At 37.7% G+C, this 23375-nt stretch overlaps 1 long non-coding RNA gene across 2 annotated transcripts in view; it reads right to left on the bottom strand.

The window, feature by feature from the left end:
- LOC149918896 (uncharacterized) overlaps nucleotides 1–22876 on the bottom strand; it is a 28475-nt gene extending 5599 nt beyond the window's left edge. Inside the window, exons 1-3 of one of the 2 annotated variants that reach the window (XR_016464639.1) lie at nucleotides 22825–22876; nucleotides 22372–22542; nucleotides 2805–2926 (exon numbers count right to left, since the gene is read on the bottom strand). This is a non-coding gene — a long non-coding RNA (uncharacterized LOC149918896). Of the gene's footprint in view, nucleotides 1–2804; nucleotides 2927–7373; nucleotides 7732–22371; nucleotides 22543–22824 lie in introns of those variants that run through there. The other variant, XR_016464640.1, reaches the window with a different exon arrangement.
- Between the last annotated feature and the right edge of the window lie 499 nt (nucleotides 22877–23375).

Genomic DNA, 23375 nt, shown 5'->3' with positions numbered 1-23375 from the left:
ATTGCCCATGAAAGCTTTGATGACCTCCGGCTATGACTAGCCTCGAGAACACCAGCTGTGTGAATTGCTTGGGCTTTTATTAAAAATTCAATTAATATAAGCAGTTGTAATAATGGAACAAAAAACTAAACTGGGGTTATGTGCAGTCAAGCCACAGTCCAATAATCCTGTTTCCTTTCTCAATCAAAAGCCTAATAAAAACAAGCACTCAGAGAGTGGGCTCATGGTGTTGCAAAGGGAGAGAGGATGTGCAAATGCTCAGATACTGCATTTGGAAAGGAGGGGATCCAAACCCACAAGCCAAAGACACACAAATGTACAGCCACCTTTCACTCAGAAGCAATTGCACAGTGAATGAAACCCATTTGAACACAACTGTGTGTTCTATATGATCAAGAAACCCAGCTGCCAAATATTCTGAGTGTACCTGCTTACTGACAAAATACATCTAAGACTGCAGCAAGGACCCAGGCTCTTTCAGTAGACCTGAAGCAGGAGGCAGAGACATTGCCACTCTATGCACATTCCCATTCCTGAATTTCTTCCTTCTTCAAACCAATTTAGCTAAAGATGGATCTTCTAGTGGTGACCTCTTCCTTTGTAATCTCTTGATGACAGACCTCTGTAATAGGGCATCAGGGGAGGCATATATGCTCAAGAGGAAACTATATCACAATACCAAAGAATTCAGGATGAAGAAAGAGTAAGAAAACCTTATTCCCTAAATCTCCAAGGAAAATACAAGGTCTTTTTTTACTTCTTTCATAAAATGCATGCAAACAAACACTTTGGAACATAAACCAGGTTTACTTACGGCATTATGACAGGAGGAGGGAAGCACCAGACAAAAACCAGTCAAATAACTAAGATCAGACATCTGCCTCATCACATGGCACAAAATTAACCTCAGTGGTTGGCACCATGCGGTCCCTTCTGCCAATTCCTGTGTTAATTTGGGCCACAATTTTATAGCTCAGTATGGGAAAGAATGGGAATAGAAATGTATCAAAATTAGCTGTTTTTTACATTTAGTAATGCTTACATCATCCTGGAATGCTGGAAAAGCATATATTTGCAATTATTTCTAAGTCAGCAATACTCAGAGAAGAAACAAAAATATTAGGAAGATATTAAGACTCCAGCATTCCAAAATTTGCTGGGTGCCACTTCATTCATAGAATCACAAATTATCACAAGTTGGAAGGGACCTATAAGGACCATGGAGTCCAATCCCTAGCTCCATACAGGACCATCCAACATTCAAACCCTATGTCTGAAAGCATTGCTCAAATGCTTCCTAAACTCCAGCATTGGGGCTGTGCCCACTGCCCTGGTCAATCTGTGCCATGCCCACCATACTCTGGTGTAGAACCTTTTCCTAGCATGGGTGTTTGCTCTATGAAAGGTGGCTGTGAAAAAATAAGTAAATAAATAATATTTATACATATTTGAGAAATCACGTGTAAGCTGCTAATTTCATGCATATGTATCTGCTGAATCAAGAATTACCATGACCCAATATATTTAAGATGTATTGAGATATCAACGGTTCTAAGAAAGTGCTGTGGGTGAAACCATCCTGTTAAACTCAATAAACCTTGCAGAATTATAAAAATATTTTTCATTAGAAAACCAACAGTTCTGAAATGCTTCATGAAAGACAAATCCTGTTGTAAGTTTTAAGCATTAGTTACTTTAAGAAACCCTTCAGCCTAATCTTTTTGCTGCTGCTATGTCAAATATACTACTGTTAACTCAATTTACAGAGCAATTTCCTTTTGCAGAATCTCAGAATTTTCTCACAAACTACAGAGTAGCACTAAGCTCCAAGTGTCTTAAAGGCAGGTGGACCTTGGCTGCACACACAACACTGCAAAACAAAGGTATGGAGAGCAAACTCCCTCCCTCAAAGGGACAAAATCAAGGTACTGCAAAAGGGACTAATTCAGAAAGGTTCCAATGAAGGATCCTCACAAAACCATGTGACTAGAGTGAAAGATGCAAAGTGAAATAGAACAGAACACAAATGTATATGAAGCTCTAGGAAGAAACAGAGGGCCGCCTAAATGCTGCTTTCCTATACATAGGTTAAGAGTCAACTGACATGGACATTGTGTTGCTTATAGCATGTATGAAGAAACCAAGGAAACTCTGTCTCTGGCTTCTCATAGCTGTTATGGTAACAAACTAATTGGCTCTGGGGATTCTGAACATCCTAAAGAGATGTAGAAATATCTTGCAAAGGTCAAATCAACGTTTCCTTATTCTCTTCACATCATATGGCAAAAAAATCATGTCAATTTTTAAATTTCATTTCAGAATGATCTATTTCAATTTAAGAATTTTTTCTAGTTTTCAGACAGCTGTGATATAATAATAAAAAATACAACTCTTAACATCACAGATAAAATGAAAATATTCTAACAATACTTACACAATAAGGAATTCTTTCCTTATTTATTTCCTGTGACAGACCAAGAACAAGGGGGGGGGTTTCCACAAGACAATGTACCTAAATTAATCTGTAAGAATACATTATTTCATAAGGTACAGTCATACCTATAAAATTCATTTCCAGATTGCTTTAACTAGTTCTGTACATTTAATAAACCGTAAGTCCAATCCTCTGTTCACACATAATTGCAATTTCCTGCAGATAAGATCATATTTAGGCAAAAGGCATCTGCAGCATAGTATGAATTGAAAGGCTTAGGAAGATTTCCCAGAAACAACCAAAAGGAAAGAAAATAAGTTTAATTCACAACAATTTAGAATCTAAAAAGATATCAAAATACTCAACATACTGTTTCAGGGAACAGTCTGGAACATCTGATGGTAGAGCACAAGAAACTTTTCCTTATGTGCAATCTTCTTAGAGTTCTTTCCCAGGGATACAGGTGTTCGTGGCTCTTTGAGAAACAAAGTACTAAACAGATAGAAATAATAATGGATATTAATATACTTTAAAAGGAAGTTGGATGCCAAAATGTTTTTACAAAAATCACTCCAATGGTTATGGTACTCTTGTTGGCTAATGACACAGATCCATGTATTTGATATCCCCCCAGAAATATGAAGCCATTTATCGGCGGTGCTCTCACTGAATGAGACTGAAAGAAACCAAGAACAGCACTCAGACTCTTATTCCAAGTGTGGTTTTGCTGGAATCCTGAGAGCAGTACAGCTAGGTTTTGCATTCTTTCACCGAGCAAATATTTCATTAGTCCCTAAGATATCTCTGAACGGTTTGTCCATCACAGTAAGTATGCTATGACTCATACATTTCTAATAGACATGCCACAACTTGCAACTTCATTGTACTTTCTCTGCAGCTCACTTCACAGGCTCTTGGCTAGAAAGTAGCCCTATTTACATCCAAATGCGGGCAGCAGTCTTCAAGCAACAACAACAACAAAGCCGGGTACAGCTCTAGAACAGCAGCAAGTAAAATGACAGGTGGACGTTTTTGATCATTCTTTCCTTGTGCTTGCAATGAAATTACTCAGAGCATCTTTTGAGTTTTTAGAAGAATAGCTGGAGATCAAGCACCACATACCCATTCAACAGAATTACTGCTTATTTCTTACTGGTGATCATTCTATCATTTTGTAAATGCTACTACTTGAAAAGAGAGTACCAATCTTCCAAAGATGTTTGCTACAAGATTAATCTATTCATATCACCACTGACCAGGTCCAGAAGTGTTGAAATTCTTGCTGCCATCACATTAGACAGCATATTTAAAGCAGTGAATAAAATATCAGCACCTTGTTCTGTAGAAATAACAGTTAGAGTCTGTATTACTGCTGCTCAGTTGAACCTCCTCGTTGTTTCCATAAAAGTTTTTCATTTTTCATTCATCAGAATTATTTAACTAGTACCTCTCCTAATTTTTAGGCATTTTCTGCATTATTTTGAAATTGAAGCTGTTGTCCAAAAGGCACACAGTCCAAAGAACTATACAATGCTGATACACATTGTTCTTTGTTATATAAAATACCTGCTTCTTTCCTGCTCTGTTTCAGTCAGCACTCTGGAAAACATACCAAAAACTGTTGGTATTGTGGCTGCCTTATTCCATGCTTCAATTGCCTATATATAACTGAAGCTTATGCCTGAATTAACAATGTATTGCTTTTAAAGCCAGAGGTCATAAATAGATGCAGAACAAGCTCAAAGCATTAACTCTCAGATGGTATTACTTCTTCAGAATTGAGTTTGTACCCCTACATACTCGTTATAGTTATTAATTAAATCAAAAAAGTTGCTTTTTGGTCTGTACATAAAAAAACAGGTGGGTACCTAATAAAAGAGAGTAAGAGAAGTCTGCCACACAGACTCAGACCAGGAACTGTTGCTTACACAAGGTCAACAAACTGAGATGGGACCTGAGTGCTGTGGCCATTTCTGAGCATCAGGTGGCATATACACAGAAGGCACACAAATGGAGTTGGATACACTCATGTAGTCACATACAATGACAACAGCACATCTGGGGGTGATACAGATCAGAGAGAAGCAGACTTGTCTCCTTAGAGGAAACCCAGTGTGATGCAGTTCTTGATATAGAGACCTTTACTGAATTGATGATAGCAGGTAGGGTGAATCAGGGTATAAATGTTATTAATGAAAATGGAGTTCTGCAGCATCATTTAGGTAGTGGAAATCCACATTTATAAAATGCCTGGCAAGCAAAGAAGCCCCAGTCTCAGACTTAGCTTTCATTTAACAGAAGTAGAACAATCTCTTTTGAAGAGCTAAGCACTCTAAAATATTAGAAATCTGTCCAGTGTACCATCATAGGAGCTGGAAGTCTATCCAACTGTCTCTGTCTCAAATACTTTTCAATCTCTTAGACAAATCCAGACACAGACAGTGAATCCTGTCCCTGTGAAAGCCAAGGGGGGTTTTGCAATTATTTTCAATGAAGTCAGAATTTTGTTTATGAAATAGAAACATGCAACAGAACAGAGATATAAGAAATGCATTTTGATATGTTCTTTCAATAACGGGGTTCACATGTTTGACACACAAAATGTAGCCCAAGCACAGAACATTCACCAAAAAACTGCACTGAGGTATGAAGCAGAAGACACAATAACAACATGAGAGCAGGGGTGAGCAGATGGAGAACTGGCATTAAAAAGAGAAGCAGAGCTTTGAAGTCATGGAACCACTACAGACTGACACTCAACTAATGAGATCAGAAATTGGCTTCTCATAGTGCAAATTTTGCCTCACTTATCAGAAAAGAAAATAAAATTAATTTTCCATGACTTAATTATCATAGTCTAGAATCAAGCCAAATTTACTAATCTAAATTTTTTCTTTCGGTATCCAGTGCAGAATGAGCACACATGCAGTGAAGATCAGACTGTGTGGTCACATCTGAGGCCTTTGTTACCCTTATTACCTAAAATCTACAGGAGAGCTACAGATTGGAACTAGTTTCTGTTAGGAAGTGCACAACAGGTTATGAATTGTCATCTTTGAGTCATCCAGGAAACAACTCAGGAATACATTTTTCTTGGTATAACTAGCTGATGCTGCTATGGTTTCACAGTGTTTCCCTGAAGCAGCAGTTCAGTTCTGTTAACATTGATCAACCTGCTGTTAACTCAGTGTTAACACAGTTGAGACCTTTATCTTCAATGTTTACTTTTCACAGTAAGCTTGTTACTTTCAGTGAGAGATGAAGTTACTTAGATTTCACATACACATTATTCAAAGATCACTGTTTCAATATTTATGATAGCTGAATACTTCTCACCTCCATAAACATTAGAAATTATGTTATCTCCTCCTTTGGTGACAGTCAACATTACAAAGTGAATAGAGCAATATCAAAATACATAGCTAGCTAATATTCAAAATTAATTCAAAACTTCTAAGCTACCACTGAGCAAGCAGCAGTCAAAAAGCAGCAGCAGTAGGAGAAATATAGCTACATTCATCTGATTATTCCAGAGCTGAGTATGTGAGCTTAGTGGCTACGGACCTTAAAAGACTGATATCAAGTTAGCCTTGAGAGGCTCCTAGATGGGAACTGGTGAGAGATCAGCAGTAGTTCTTATCAGAGAGGCTCATTGTAGACATTCAAAATTATCTTCCAGATTCATTTTTTCATTTAAAAACTCCAGAAGGAAAGGCAATGCCATATTGCTACAAAAAGCTAAGCTGATCTTCCAACTGAATGAAACCTACCTTATGTTAATATGATCAGACTCCAGGATTTATATATCCTTATAAATGTTTAAAAATCCTTATAAAAGCACACTTGGTTATATTGCTAATTACAAACTCAGCACATGGTCAGAGCCACAGCTGAGTTCCATATTTGTGTGTGGAATTAGTTCCTCATGGCCTAAAGAGACTCTTCTCTAATATTTCATTGAATCTCACAATATCTGTTCTGTAGACAGACAACTGAGCAGAGATGGAGAATTTATTAAGCAGAGATAATAAAGCACTGTTTTCATTTGCTGTTACCTTGTATGCTATGCAGCGTCTCAAAGTTATGCAAAATACAACCGATGGTAGAGAATCTTTTTATGTATGTCTGAAGGAGTATTTTGAACTGTTACAAGATCTTCCAGTATGCTTCTCCTGTATTTTTGGCTTTCAGCTGGTATGGAGTAAGATGTGATGGGCATTACTCCAAAAAATTTGGTAACCACTGAATGGGTTTATTGCAATTCTTGTATGCAGTAAGAGCTCTCTGCCAAACACCTGTCCAAATATGTTTTCCTCACTGAATGGGTTATTATTCTTCATATGCTGTAGATGGGCACAAATGTGTAAAATTAAAACTCACTCAACCTATTTGGCATGAACTAGTGTTCCTGTGATTACAGACTATCACCATACATTCTGACTCAGACTGTCAAAACAGTCATTGACAGGTGCATTAGTTATACTTCAGAATGTTTCTATAATACTTTCTGCTATTTTCTATGCAAAGGTGAAAATCAACTACATTCCTTGGTCCTGATCAAGAAAAAGAAATTTGCATACATGATTTTTGAAACATTTACTAGTCTAAAACAACAATGGGAAATATTTCTGTCGAGCTAGAAACCTTTTTCTTTTTTTCTTCTTTTTAAAGCATCTTACACTTGTTTTGATTTCTTTTGACCTAATGCTAAGTATGCAATACTCAAAAGCCAGAGAGAATAGACTTTTATCTGCAACACAGTCCTCAGAGTTTTGAATTAATTATAAGCTTTTCACTTAACTGAGAAAGGAAGAATGATTTCTTGGCTGCAAGTTCAACTGCTATTAAAATTATGTATTTGCAAGCAATCTGCTTCCATGACCAGAGGGTGCTTGTACTGCAGACAAAAGTAGTTTTCAGCTAATCCTCATCGTCCCACCTGTGACCACTGTGCTCCAGCCTTGCCTACTGCCATGTTTTACAGCAACTGAAGAGCTGCACTGGGAGCTACTTCTCCACAGAGTAACACTGGCTGGTGTCACAAGGAAAAAGGAACACGTGGCAGTATGACAGTGCAAAGGTCAACTGACTGAGTGAACCAAGCAAGGGGTAGGGTTTGTCTGAAAAATCCTTATGGTCACACAGGTACTAACTGACACTCTCCCCAGGCACTGCTTCAGGGAGGTATGGAGCCTATGGGCCATCCGGCAGCTGTGTACCAACAAGCAGCAGCTTCAGCTTGGGTTCTCCTCCACAGTGTGATGTCCACCTAGCAGTATTTTCCTTGATCTCAACTACTAGATGGGTTTATAGCAACATGATGGCACTGGCTGCAAATTAAGACAATTATCTAATTTGGCCTTGATTTTAATAGGGCTGGATCAAATGCCCTTTTCAGTCTAAGGTCCTTTTCAAATTCTGGCTTTCTATGATCCTCTGATAGGATCTTTCCTCTGCTCAGGCTCCATTTGCTGTTGACTTTACCCTTTACATTATTTCAATAAAAAACCCTGAAACAATTTGCATGTAGCAAAAAGAGAGAACTCCTCATTTGGGACAGCTACCAGGAGAGTTTTTTCTCTGTTCCACATCTCTCTCAAAGCAGAGGGTAGCAGCTAGATTCTGGAGAATATGTTTTCATGGTACCTACCCACTGTAATAATTGATGTCATATACAAATAAAGTATTAGTTCCTGCTGCTGGGCCAACAGCCATTTTTCTCTTCAGAATTGTGCTCAGGCACTGTAACAAGCTGATTCAGTGCTGCAACATATTGAAGAAAAACTGTGTTGATGTAATGTAAAAACAAACCATTGATCACACTGACACAAAACAAACAATGGATCTCTTCAATCTCAGAAATGATGGCTGTTGCAAGTGCTACCAAATCATTCTATACTACCCCATAGACAATGTTTATTGCTTGACATTAAAGGGGCTTTTTTCGTTGTTTTCTTTCCCCACTGGCACATATTTGTAGCTTTCCCCTTCCAGGTGCTGTTTCCTTTACAAGGGAATGATAGCAGAGCCAGATGAGCTACTTACAGAGTACAACTCACACATTGGTTATTATCTGCAGCTCAGTAAAGTAAGAAAAGGTCCTTTCCCAATGACTAACCAAGATAAAAACAGCACAACCTGAATTGACTAACAATTCAGAGCTGTAATCCTGCTGGGATAAGAAACCAGTACTTTTACATTTCAGTTCAATGACTGTAGACTACTGCCTGTGCTCATCCTCACCAAATACCAACGAAACATTGCATCGACTGAAGGGTTTTTTGACAATTTTCTTTCAAATGATTCATGAGCAGATGTCTTAGTAATTTGCTGCTTTTTTGCAAGGTACAAATTTAAAAAACTACTCCTAGGAATATAAATCAGATCCTAGGATCCCCAAGAATGATTGTCATATAATAAAGATATATTTGTCATACAATTTTAGTAGGCATTCACTGTTTATGAAAGTCATGTGGCTGCCATGTTATCTTGTTTACGTGTCTTATTCAGCAAAACCTAAATATTTTCCATGGTACAGTCAGCCAGTTGCTTGAACCACAGCTCTTTCCCATCTCTTGAATTTCCTATCTGAGATAAAAGCCCAGTGTACGTCTGAACTTGGAGCCCTATCCTTTATCCTTTCTACCATCATTAAATACAGCTTTAAAGTCAGTTTTCTATACAGCAACTACAGGGTAGCCACCATTTCAAAACTAAATATTTGCTAAGAGTTGCCAGTGCAACAGTTCAAGTAGCATCAACATCACTAATCACATTCAACTGCCTTGTAATTAGAAATGTGATATAATACTTTTTACCAGCCTTTTCTGTTTCATTTTTAAAATATTGATGTTTGACATTTTATTCATAGGAACATTCACAGAAATGACTTCTGGGCCCATGGCTGAGATGCAGGAGGAGATTTTTTTTTTTTTTTTTCAAGTGTAATGCATTTGTAAATGTTTATTTGTTGAGCCAGAGAACTGAAGAAGTAAGGTACATTCATAATACAACATATCACACAGCTTCATTATTAATAATGAATACCAAGTACCGATTAAAAAAAAAAAAAGTGAGTTTTTCCCAGAAAAAAATAGTAACAAAAATGAAAAACAATGGAAGTGCAATCAGCACTATTTCTGTTCCTCACAACCATTCCCACACCTCAAAAACAAACCAAACAGCAGAAATCATTTCAGAAATAAAATAAATAAAAAATAAAATAAAATTAGAAGCTCTGTCAACTGGGAGATCCAGAGCAGTAGTACTCCTAGCATATCATATTATTGTCTCTATCACAGATTTTTTGTCTAGGCTGTGCTGCATTTTCAATGTTGCAAAATACTCTTTCTCACAATGGGAGAAATCAGATATGTCATGGAGATCTCTGGTCAGAGCACATCAAGAATAACTTAATTGAACTTGGGATCTCAATCATACAATCTTTGAAAAGATAAACATGATTTTCAGGATGCACAGTAGCAGAATATTTGAACAAAATATCATATTATCATGTCTTGGTATGTTGAGCCATTTGAAAGAAAATAATAAATTCAACTGAGTTACTTGTAAAAATATTCTAGATCAAAATCCACATTTTCTACACATTAACTAAAAAAAGTACAGTCACTTTGACTATTTGAAGAAAATTAATACAAAAACAGATTTCTTAGGGAAATTATGTAGCTATTTAACTTTGCATTTAGGATACTACATTACTTCTACTTTTGTTGGCAAGGCTGCATTTCATGGTGGTATATTGCTTTAGCAGTTCAGTGGTTCAGAAAGAAACTGTACCACATCTCACTCCTATGCTGTGCATGCAGATGAGTAACATTCAGACCGTAAGTAAATATTAATTAGAAGCTTTTGAAATGCAGAAGCAAGATAAACATAAGCAGGGAACTTTTAAAAATAGAATTATTTCCTATTTAATAAGGATCATTTTCTCTCATGCTCTCACATAAAACGTTACTGATTTCTGTGAGATTAATTGTATGAACCTGGGTTGCAGAACCTCTGAGCAAACATGGCTGCCTAAACCACAGCTTTGCATTCAAAGTCAATTATGTCTCTGCTTCCATGTGCCAATAACACTATTGCCTCTTCTGAATGTTTCCTGTGTTTGAACATTGCACTTGCTAGTTCTGAATTTGTTCTTATCACGTATTATGAAATCACTAATTCTAAGCTTTGTCATAAATCAGAAAGGAAATTTTGCATTTTTTAGATATACATTTAAAGAAGCTTAGTTAAAAAGAAAAATGTAACTAGTAAAAAAGCTTTTCTTTACTTCTTCCACCTTGTTTGCCCACATCTTTTCTCTTCAATGTATTTTCAACAGTTCATCTGAAAAGACATGAGAAAGCTATCCCAGAAGAAACCTAACAGCAGACATGATTTCTCATGTTCTGATTACCTCAAGTACATTTTTGATTCCTAGAGTCCATGGACATGAATAACTTAAACTTTTTAAAGCTGATGGAAAAGCTTGGTAATACTCTTCACACACCAATCTCATCATTTAGAGAGCTGAATGCTTTTTAAAGAAAGCAAATTATTTTTACCGAGTTTGGGGGCTTTTTAGAGGTATAAGTATATTCTGACTACGCTTTTAATGTGCATTTGAGTAGTTCTTCATGTAAAAAAAAACTTGGGTATTTGTATGGGAACTGCTGAGACACAGCCTGAACCACTGATTGATCACCTGGAGAAAGGACCTGGTCAGCCCTGGGAGCACAGGTGAAGGAAATTCAGCTGTATGACCAGAAGGGGTGGAGCCTGGCTGCACCTCTCTTAGACCTCATTTAAGGGCTGACTCCCACTGGGGAAGGATATCTAACTAGAAATCCTTACAGCCAACCAATTTAATGATATTCTTTTCATGTGTAAAGATAAGGATAACATGTTCAAGTATCAAAATGAAGCCTTATGAAATTAAGTACTTCCAAACTCTTATGGACCAGTGGTATTTCCACAGACTAAATTTAGGACCATGGAAGATCTCTAAAATAAAAAACTTACTAAAGTAGAAAAACTTTATAGGATTGTTTCATGTAATAATTTTATCTCATTAGCTTTCTATCTGCTTTTATTTTCTACAACAGACTAAAAATTAGAGATGTTAACATCTTGCATATTGTGACAATTTATTACCATTTCTTAATTAAGTTGTATGTGACCTAAAAATTATTTTGTGGAATATACTGAAAAAGCTTCATAAGAGTTTTTCATTTTAATTCATTGTATGCAATGGTACTTATAAACCAGAACTGCTATATCACTAGCATGGAATAGTCTGCAATATATACATTCTAATATGTTTATTTAAATATACTTTTGAAAGCAAGTGGGAAGCAGATGCTGTTCTCCTTTAGACTGTACCAGCACAACTCCACTGGAATTCAGAATCTTCTGCTCTAAAGGCTCAGTCGAAATTCATGCATAACTCCTGAGCAGCTGCCAAGTTCAGCCGTAGCTGAAAGGCAGAGTTGTGCTTTCCCAGAGGCAGCTTTCTGGGACCGCACAGATGTGCCACCAGCAGATGGGCTAAGGGAGGAGCAGCTGTTCCATCCACCCTGAATGGGAACTATGAAATTTCCTGACTGGACTTCCCTCTGGCAGCTGAGGCAGAGGGGTGCTCCTTGGAATGTGTGTCAGTGGTTTAACCCCAGCTGGCAGCTCAGCCCCACACAGCCCTCTCTTTTCTAGTCCTGTGAAGATGCAAGGAAGCGTACAGACCCTAGCCTCCATGAACTCACTATTCTGACCTACTAAGCAACACAAGTCAAACACAAAATGCATCACTACACCAATTCTACTAATCCTAGGGAGATTTAAACAAACAAACAAAAACAAAACAAAAGAAGAAGAAGGAAAAAAAAAAAACTCCTATTAAAAAAAAAAAAAAGAAAGAAATATAGCATATGCTCAAGCATGTATATTCTGTAACCAATCTTTGTTAACTCCGACATCAAGCTTGTTCCTACACAGCATTTCTCCATTGTGAGCTTTGTTGCAGAGCAAAATTCCTAATCATGTTTGTTATTACAAAAGAAAGTCAAAGTGCTTTCCATATACTAAGAAATGTCCCAGGGGCATAATAGGTTTGTCCAATGCCCTACCTGCTGTGTCAATTCAAGTTTGCCATATTGATGTCTCAACAGTGGATATTTTCTGGAACTCAGTGAGCATCTGTGTGTTCCCTGACTACAGATAAAAACACCAGCCAGCTATATTGGGCAGCCAGTGCAGGTTACAGAAGAGCAAAGCACTTCTGTGCTGTGGCCAAAATTTGTCAAGTAATCTAACTGTGAGGTATATTTTTACATATTGCCCTGCAAAGCAAGCCAGAGTGAGTTGCAGAAATCAGAGCCAAAGGATGTCAGCATTAGCATGGTGATATCAAAACATTAAAGCAAATATGGCAATTACAACAAAGTTCAAACATGGAAGACTCCTCATTCTTATTGACTGCAGCTACTCACTGAGCATCTAGAAACTGTCCAAAAGATAATGAAGTTTCTAAAGGGTGAAGCAGAATAAACAGCAGCACATAAATGCTGACATAAAATGCAAGAATCAAGCACTAATACAAACCATAGCTGTTTTATTGATTGGGACACTTCAAATTTATATTAGTTCACTGTCTGTTTGTTTACTGTAATTGATATATCTGCCTTGTTCAGATACTAGATTATCCACTCAATCTGGTAGATATGACACAATGTCTTCTGTTCAGTAGAAATACTGTCCTCCCTAATACGAAGGAATCCTGATGAACTGTTTCCTCTATAGAACAGAGCAGTTCATCCAAGCAGTTCCGTGGGAATGGAGTTTTGCCACAGCACCTCATCTGCATTCTGATTAGAAACTCCAACCACCTGTACAATGGACACAAAAGCACTTCTCAGTTCTGACTTCAAAAATTCCCTTTATCACTGTCCTGTGCCATACCCAAGTATCAGAAACGCTAGACAGAATCAATCAACAGTCTTTCCTACTGATCCTCATACTGTATGGAAGTGTGAAAAATAACCAATAAGCGCACTTAAATATTAAGAAAGCCTTTACAAGCAGCTGGCAACCTCTTTCTACCAATACAAACACACCGCACAAAACTATACTTTCATGCAAGACATAACCACCCTTTATCCTTTATTGCCCACCTTATCTAGGAATTTTCACTGGTTTCATCAGACAAAAATATCATTCATATCTGAACCTCATTAAAATTCTTATTTTGAAACTTGACAAAAGCCTATTGAGAAGAAGGTTCTATTCTGAAAGTTGTCCGCAAACTGTCATGCCACCATATAAAAATGGGCTCTCATATCTAGCTATTATTTAGTGCTTGAGTATGTTTCTGCCATGCAGTCCGTGCTGTGGCAATGACATTTTTAACAGCATGCTTGTGCACTCTTCAAGATAACTGACATTGAAAATGTCTGATTTCTTTCTGCTCATCCAAGGAATGATATCATTTCAGGAAGTGTGATTTTCACAGCAATAAATCCACTTCTTTCATTTTAAATTGAGATGAAATGCTTAAAAAAAAAAAAAAAATCACCACCACCACCAACAACAACAACAAAAAAACCAAGCCCAACCTCTCAAAGAGGTAGAGGTCTTATCACTTTTCTGTTGACTGAAAACAGAGTTCCCTGGTTCCATCATTCCATTAGTCAAGCCATGATACTTCTTATCACTTTGCACAGTGATCATTACATCACGAGTTGGACACTGGCAGGAACCCGCTTGCCTTTCAGAAGTTCAGAGTCCACTTATCAGCAAGTCAGACTTGTCTTCTGACATGCTTTTGGGAGGGAGCTTGCCCTGAAGACAAAACAGTAAAATGGACACAAGATCCTCATGTTTTCTTCCTGACTATGTACATAGTTGCATCATAACTATTCATGATGAAAGAGGCCCCAAGAAGATGTTTTCCTCTTCTTTCTCAAACACCTCTCTTAGCCCTCCATGTTACCAGAACATTCCTAAGTGGCTGTAAATGTACCTACAACATAATTTTGAAGGGAAAAGAGCTCATTACTTGTAGCTACACTAGTTATTTCAAATAACACTTTCCATTGCTTAGTGAAAAAGTATATTTTGAGTAAGTGCTTGGGAGGTGAAGACAAAGCCCTTTCCAGTTGGCATCCCCACCTCTGAAAGCTTTGAACAGAATACAGCAATTTGAGAAACTGATTTCTAGATGAGGTGAAAAATGAGGTGAGCTTCTTCAGAAGAGCTCTCTTTTCATGAGGAGAGCTAAGTGCACAAGCACTTAAAGGGAACAGCACAAACAAAACATTCACCCTTATAATGGTAGCTGCATAAGAAAACACTTGCTGAGATACTGCTTTTGTTATACAAAATACAATGAAATAGTAATTTAGATTATTCAAATGCAAGAAAACTGTATTTGAATTCTCATCTTTGGATTTTTAAAAATCTAGGAATGTGAAATTCCACCAAGCTCCAAATTTAGCCACTAGAGCTTGAACTTGGGGTTTTTTTTTATAGCTGGACTGTTTTAATAGGAAACTACTTCAAGCATTATGAACCCTTTGAAGAAGTATGGCTCCATATCTACAGGTGGGCTGGAAATAAGCATCTTTCACAGAACAGATAGCTTTCACAAAGATCATGTTTAAATAAAACAGAATCATAGACATTAAAGTTGGAAAAGACCTCTAAGATCATCTAGTCCAACTGTCTACCTACCACCCCTATTGCCCACTAAGCCCTGTCCCTAAATACCACATCTACACATTTCTTGAATACCTCCAGGGATGGTGACTTCACCATCTCCCTAGGCAGCTTGTTCCAATGCCTCACCACTCTTTCAGAGAAGTTGTTTTTCCTAATATCCAACCCGAACCTCCCCTGGAGAAACTAAAGGTCATTCCCTCTCATCTTATCATTCTGACTTCCTGCTAAGGCTCAAGACCACAGGATAACAACAGCTAAATGAATTCTGAAACACGAAATATCAAAATACACATTACACCTTCTCTCATGCTGTTTTATTAAGACGACTAAACTTTTATAAAATTTTAATTAAATGTAGGTCTTCAAGTGAGTTTTCTGTTCACTCACTGCAAATGGAAATGTCTGCTTTACAAAATGAGCCTTTCTAGCATATACTGGGACTCTCTACAGAACTGGCAAGTTAATACATTGCAATAGTTTGCTTTTTATGGGAATACTAGGACTTGTTCCACTTATTTAGATACACCTGGGAAAAGAAACTCAATACACAAAATCATACTATCATTATTCTGCTCTGTACATTTTTATAAGTAAGAAGGAGAAGTTATACAGCCTCCTGTACCAGTTCTATATCACTGTCTCCTACATTCTGGAAAAGCTGATGAAAAAATCCAAATAAAGTTTGGATTAAATGACAGCACAGAAATGTGGTTATTACTTATGGGCAATAATTCTGCAGAGAGCACATTTTTTGATGAAGATTCCACTTTTTCTTTTCTCATAAAATCATACTGTCCTACTTTCTGATTCAGTAAGCTACTTCAAGATTACTTGCTAGAATAGGAGGAATGTATTAACATACAGCTGTAACCTAGCAAATAAAACAGAGCAAAAGTTGAAACCAGAAGAAAAACTATAGTTGCTGCATCTAACTTGAAATAAAGAATACAACACAAATGAGAAATCAAGTCAGTAGATACTTAGTCTGGTCTTCAGCTGGTGAACAGGAAATATATTATCACTGAGATCAAGAAAAGGTGCATTGATTTACAGCTACAGAGAGTCCTCTGTGTATCTGACATGACAGCCAAATCTATTGGTGTGAAATGGAGTCAGAGCTCTGTGCTGATAAATCTACAGAGACAGGAGTTGTTTTAAGCAGCAAAATTTAGATTGCTTGCGCGTAGTCCCTGACAAAGGATCTTGGACAAAGAGTTTGGACAATTTTAAATCAGACTGGGACATTAACTAGTGAAACCATTCAATCCTGCCTTTTCTTAACTATCTTTCTTTTTTTTTTTTTTCCTTGTTTGTTCTGAACAAGTATTTTATTGGAAAATATTTTTAGTACAATACTTTGTGTACTGGTGGATACAGCTCTGGGTTGCAGAAAAGCCTCATTGCCAAGTGACTGCCTCGAATGTCCCTGTGCATCTTTTTCTGGCTGCTGTTTCTTTCCAACATCTTTCTCATGCTTTTCAGACCCAGACCAAAAGGCATCTTTAACTCCTCCTATCTCACTGTTAGCCAAGTACCTTCAGGAACAACACATACAGACTGAAAACTCTCACTAATGACCAGGCACAAACAGAGAGAGATTAAAATAATTTAATCCAATTAATCCTGAAAGCACAGCATGAAATAGACTCACATGAAAAATAGCAGTTGGAATTTTCCGTGAAGGACGCTCTTCGATATAACTACGGCCAAATGTTAGTCTGCTTCTCATTTGGACTTAATTTCCCTACTTAAAGTCATCACATAAAACCTGCCTGTTAAACTAGCCAATTTTCCTAAGGCTGGCTGTTCCATTTTTATAAGATCAACAAGATTTTAAGCATTCTTGGGAGCGGCTCTTAAGAGTTAATTACAGGGTGAGGAAATGGGAACATGCAGGCATATGGCCTTCAGACACTGGCACAGAGCAGTATTTGCTTACGATCAAAAAACAGTTGAAGATTGGAGGCCCCTGGACCTAAGTTATACATATATTATATATATACATATATAAATAGAAATGCATACAACTCATTTGTTTAGTTAGGAAGTCTGTCTTCATCATGCAATACCGACAACGAACGGCTGGTCAAAAGGAACACAGTGAGCTCAGCCTATTCCTTATCTTCACAGCTGGTATCAATAGCATGTAGATAGATGACCATGTCAGGAAATCCAATTGCTGGTTTTTCCACAAAATGAAATGAAGAAAATGACAAAATTTTGTCAGAATTACATCGTGACTCTAAAGATAGCCCTTTCAAAGCCATTTCATTTGTGCTGGTAAGAAGCTTATGAAGCTAGTGTTCAGACTTCCCCATTCATTGGTATCAGATAGGCAGCTCTCCTCTTCATTCATCATTTGATTTAAGAATAACTTGATTTAAGAATCAAATTATTCCAATTTAAACATTTGTTACAGTCACAGGCACTCAAACAAACCCTTGCCCCAAAACTGAAAATGGCGATGTACATTGTGAGATCTGGGGTATTAACTCTGCCTGGCTTTAGAATACAATTCACCCTGAGTTGCTGGATGTTCTCTTCCCATCCCTCATGACAATGATAGCTCAAACTATATCACCTACCTATCTGTAAAAGATTTTGTCTTTTACAGAAATTCATGTAGGAGGTGGAGACCAATGAATATTTGCAGTAGACTTAACAGGTATTGCAAAACTACTATTGAAGAAGAAAGGACTTAAGCCAAATCTAAGTGATTTTAAAAGCACACTCTTATCAGAAATGAATACATCTCTGTTTGCAAAATAGAAACTCCATTTAACAATCCCATAAAAAACTATGCTTGTTCCAGGAAGACAGAATGCTAAAGCTCTCAAAACATATTCCAAATGTTAAAGCCAAATCCCCTGTGCTGAATTCCTGTACTGCCAGTAAAGAACTAGTGGGAAGCAGTTATTTTCCATGCAGATAACTTTAATAGCTGATAGTGCACAGAATATTAAAACATGAAGGAATTAAATGTTCGACTTTTCAGAAATTACATAAAGAAATGAAGAATCCCTGAAGCAAAGCTTTCCAAGAGACTGAATACTTTTTGTTGTGTGTACTTGAGGTAGGCAAAGCAATTCCAGAAATGATGGAAGCAACATACTAAGCCCGTAGGTTGGTGGCATTTTCTATGCTGCATACCACAATATAATTCTGCTTGAACCCTTGATAAGGTTAGAATGGAAGCCACACCTTAATGATGTAGGAGAATGCAAGTCTTTTGATGTGTGTGTGTGTAGTGGCGGAGAGTAAGACTGAAGACTGATAATTTTTTATAGTTCTTATAAATTAGTTTCAATGTTGTGCTCTCCAGCATATTTCCTCTTGAGGGAAAATAAGCAGTTTCTGCTTTCGTAATCAATTTACCCATGAAAGTTCAGATCAGACACAACATCTGGTTTGCAGCAAAATTTTCTTTTCCAAAGGAAAAACTGAATTAGTCTTTTATAAATGATTCAATAGTATTGATATTACAATCTGAGCAGAAATAAATATCATAAAACTACCAGACAATAAACACTACACTTACAGAATCACAGAACAGAATCATAAAATCAGCAAGGCTGGAAAAGACCTCCAAGATCATCTAGTTCAGCCATCCACCTAACACTAATATTCCCCCACTAAACCATGTTCCTTAGCACCATATCTACATGTTTCTTGAACATCTCCAGGTATAGTGACTGAATTACCTCCTTTCTAAAACCTGACCACTATTTTGGAGAACAAATCTAATATCCAGTCTGAACCTCCCCAGGTGCAACTTGAGGCAATTCCCTCTAGTCCTATTTCTAGTTGCATGGGAGAAGAGGCTGAGCCCCACTTCACCACAGCCTCCTTTCAGATAGTTGTAGAGAGCTATAAGTCTGCCCTTAGCCTCCTTTCTCCTTTTTTCCAGGTTAAAAATCCCATTTTCTTCAGCTGTTCCTCATAAGGCCTGTGCTCCAGACCCCTCACCAGATTTGTTGCCCTTCTCTGGACACACTCCAGGGCCTCAGTGTCTTTCTAGTAGTAAGAGGTCCAAAACAGAACACAGTATTTCAGGTGCAGCCTCACCAGAGCTGAGTACGGGGGGATGATTACCCCCCTGCTCCTGCTGGCTATGCTGTTTCTTATACAAGCCAGGATGCCAGTAGCCTTTCTTTGTCACTTCTGATTAGAGTATCCCCCTAAAATGAGAATTTGCTTCATCTGTTCCCAAGATGGTGCTGCATACGAGGTAATGTAGGTGCCACTTATGAGGTAATGAACAGATTAAAACCTGAGGGTGACAGGGTCATTTACCATAATGTAGTTTTTATCATTTTCTAATCTGGACGATATATTCTGAAATTTCATTTGATGTATGGCTTTTGTGAAAAATGTGCCATCTTTGCTGGAGACAAGATGTCTGGGTAATGAGTCAGTGAATGACAGGTCAGTTTCAAAAGCTTTATCCAAGCACAGCTATTAAGCACTAAAAATTTCAGTTATTGATCTGAATTATTTCAGAGTAGAACAAGGTCACACATAGATGCAATATGAGACCACACACCTCTCAAGTTTACAAAAGTACACAGTCCCACTGAGACCAATGATGCCCTCAGAACTCTTGCAACCTTGTCTGAACTGAGAAACACCCCAAATTCCTATAAAAAAGTTGATTCTCTCTGTGTAGTTTTACCACATTTGTCTTACAGTAATATTGTCTTGGCTGCAGAGGCCATCCCTGATTCATAAAATAATGGTAGTGAAAAATCAATAGAATTTAAAGCCTTGAGTTAAAAAAAATCACAGTAACAACCCCTTTCTTTCCCTTCCACCTACCTTTGGAAGAACCGTTTTCTTGATGAACAAACCATAAGCCTCTTTTTTGTAACTCAATCAGCAAGTTTTAACCTTCTCTGACTGAAAACTATCTGTAATCCCTGGAAGGCGGCAGCACACATGGGAGATCTTTCTTTCACTATGGGAGTTCTCATAAGAAGGTGCAGAGCCACGACTGTTGACAGAAGCATGAAAATTAGTAATGCTGCAGCATTCTGTCTTGTGATACTGAGAAATGTGAGGCGACTAGAAAGGGCAGAAGTTACTAGAGAGGGACTTTACAACACAGGTGCAAACAAAATGTATTGCAAATAGCAGTATTAGCACCGGTGGTAAGTGCAAGACACAGAGCACATGCTGCACAAAGCAATGCTAACAGGAAAAGTAACAGCACACTGGACTTCTCACAAATGCACTACACTCTGATCCAGACACACAGGGAAGAAATTCATCTCTGACTGTGCTTCAAGTTTGGGCAAAATCTAGATAACATCTGCCAAGACACACTTAGATGAAAGCTAGGGGCTTGATGGACTGCATCAATTTGCAGCAATGCGCGCAACTCAGCACTCATACATGTAGGAATATACAAATACATATTTGCATTAGGATAAAGCAGACATTGATTTTTGATTTTTTTTTAACCTGCTGGTAAATAAGTATTTTGTTTTTGTGCATTTCATTTATTGTGTTAATCTTATGAGCAAGCAAATTATTTAAACAAGGTACAAATTAAAGAGCTGTGTGCCCATAGAACGTATAAGCACTTTGAAACTTGTTTTACTGTAAATTAGCAGGACAATGTCAGATGTGCTTGTTACCTTTTGACACTGACAACATAATTGAGCTTCCACAGCTAATTGCCCTAAAGAACTGGTCCTCTATTTATTTTTTTTTAATTGTTCTTATTATGCACACTAGATGGTGCTCAAGTTAAAAAATGAGTGGCAATGAGTTCCATAAACTTTGCATGAGACTACCAAAATCCATGTTCTTCCCTTGCAGAGTGTTTAACAAGAAATCAGGAAAATATGCCTATTTACCTGAGTCTCCTCAGTGCTGATCATAAAGCATTGTACTTCACTGACTTGCTTCATAATTACTACTGATGTTTCATTGCATATTTATGAAAGATTTGCAGACAGACACTTGTAGCATCCTGCACCATTGAAAGCTGAATGAATTTCATGAGTATAGGTACACTGCTACAAGGGATGCTCCGAAAGTAATGCCTCCTATGTTATTCTGTTGGCACATGATGTCAGAGATGGATTTTGGTGACATGGTAGTAGAAGCTGAACCTTCCCACCAATATTCCATTGTGTTTTGTTGCTGTGTGACAGATGGCAGCAGAGGGGCAGCCTGACACGATGGCATGTGACATGGAAGCGTGTATGAAGCAAAGGTGTGTCACTGAATTCCTCCATGCAGAAATAATCACATCCACTGACATTCATGGAAATTTGTTGAATGTTTCTGGAGACAAAACAGTGGATGTGAGCACAGTGAGGCGGTGGGTGGTGCATTTCAACAGTGGCAGCAGCAATGTGAAAAACAAGCTATGTTCCAGAAGGCCATGCACAGCAGTCGTACCATGAAATGAAGAGTATCTAACTCAGCTGATCCATGCAAATTGGCTAGTGGTGGTGACTATGTAGAAAAACAACTTTTTTGCAGCTAAAACTGTGCTCTATCAAATAGAGTTATTGTCCTCTTCGTATTAGTTGTACATTCCATGGAAATAAATGAGGCATTACTTTCGGAGCAACTTACATATAAACAACATAGAAAATGAATTTCTTCAGCCATCAGAAACTGAGTATCTGTGTTCATGACAGTATGAAACAGAAACATCTGAAAATAGGATTATTTCTTTCTCAGTGATCATAGTGGACTAACCTATTATTTTATGGAAAAGTTATCATATCACTTGACATTTCAAACAGATAAATTGTACCAAATACGTTCCTGACCTTTATACTAGCTGTAGTCTGAATGTTGAGCAAGTCAGGCTCTTTTCAAGCAGCACAGAGAGAAAGGACTAAGCAATTCAATGTCTACACTTTTTAATAGGTATCCAGTCCTGGCTGGAGACTGATAGATACTTCTGAATTGGCAGTGATTGAACAAGAATGGTCACAATCAGGCACAAGTGAGAACTCAAAATAGGTGAAAAAGAGACACAGATGTCAATGCTGGATTAGTCACAGGCAGATAAATGCAGGCAATCAGAAACATAGATCCTCAAATCAGAGTGATTGGCATTGCATTGATTGATTTGAGATCATTTCTACTTTTCCAATAACCTCATGTGATATTTAATTCTGCAAGTTTAATAATTTTGTGGGTTAGGCTGTGGACAGATCTCTTCTTCCAGATGTAGTCATGTAGTTGAAGATGCCACTGACCTGAGCTGTTTGTCTTCCATGGCCACCAGAGCTCCCTCTGCTCCCCTCCCTCCTTGCTAGTGGATTCTCTTCAATCATCTTTCTTTCTTTTCAGAAAATACCATGTAGTTAATCATGATTTTCAGGCTGATTTTGAAGCAGAAAACTGCAGAGTCCATGCTATTTTTCCTGCTGAGAGAGGGCAGAAATCCCCAGCGGAAGATCAGTAGTGAGTAGCTGTTCCAGGGTGACATCTTCAATCAGCATGAGTGTTAAAGTGAACACCAACCCCACAGCCTTAGCCCAGTCCAGGTACCAGCTCCACTTTTGGAAATTTTTTTTCCAGAATTGCAAACCAATATTCAAAGGAAAAGGAGGTAGGAAGTAAATTAATTGAATATAATAGAACTTCACAAGTCCCTCTAAATATTTGCACAAAACCTGAAAGTGAGCTTGATTCTTTTTAGCTCTCACCTGCTGCTTTGTCACAGTCCAGCTGAAACAAACAAATGACTCCAATCTGCTGGAAATAACAAAAAGCAAGAGAGTGTCAAGGGCTATTTGCACAAAGAGAACTGTGCAATAAAGAAGTTCATAAAATCATGAGCAAAGTTCACCTTTATCCTCTACAAATAATGTTTTAACTTCCCTCTGTCTGTCTAATGAAAAAAAAGCAATGTTTCATCCACATAGAACCATCCGGTACCTTTCAGTGTATTATACTGTCTTTTTGCTATGATGTGAAAAAAAAACCAAAAAGTTGTGAATAGGAATCAGCCTAGATTCAAATATAGGGAGACCACTAAGAGATAGTCATTCTTTTCTGCCCCTTAATTCAGAACAGAGGAACACACCCCTTTCTTCCCCATGTCACACAACAGTACACCTGTAGAAACTGCTGTGGTGACACCTTCTCCTGCATCCAGGGCTAAGACAATCCTATGTCTCCTACCAGGTTCTGCACCACTCTCTTTTTTTAAATAAATACCACAGGCACTCCTGCAAAGCTATACATCTTAAAAGCA

The sequence above is a fragment of the Phasianus colchicus genome, chromosome 2 (assembly GCF_987193195.1).
Source record: "Phasianus colchicus chromosome 2, bPhaCol1.hap1.1, whole genome shotgun sequence".
NCBI classification, from domain to species: domain Eukaryota; kingdom Metazoa; phylum Chordata; class Aves; order Galliformes; family Phasianidae; genus Phasianus; species Phasianus colchicus.
Note: the sequence above shows the minus strand (reverse complement) of the source record. Positions and strands in the feature narration are given on the sequence as shown.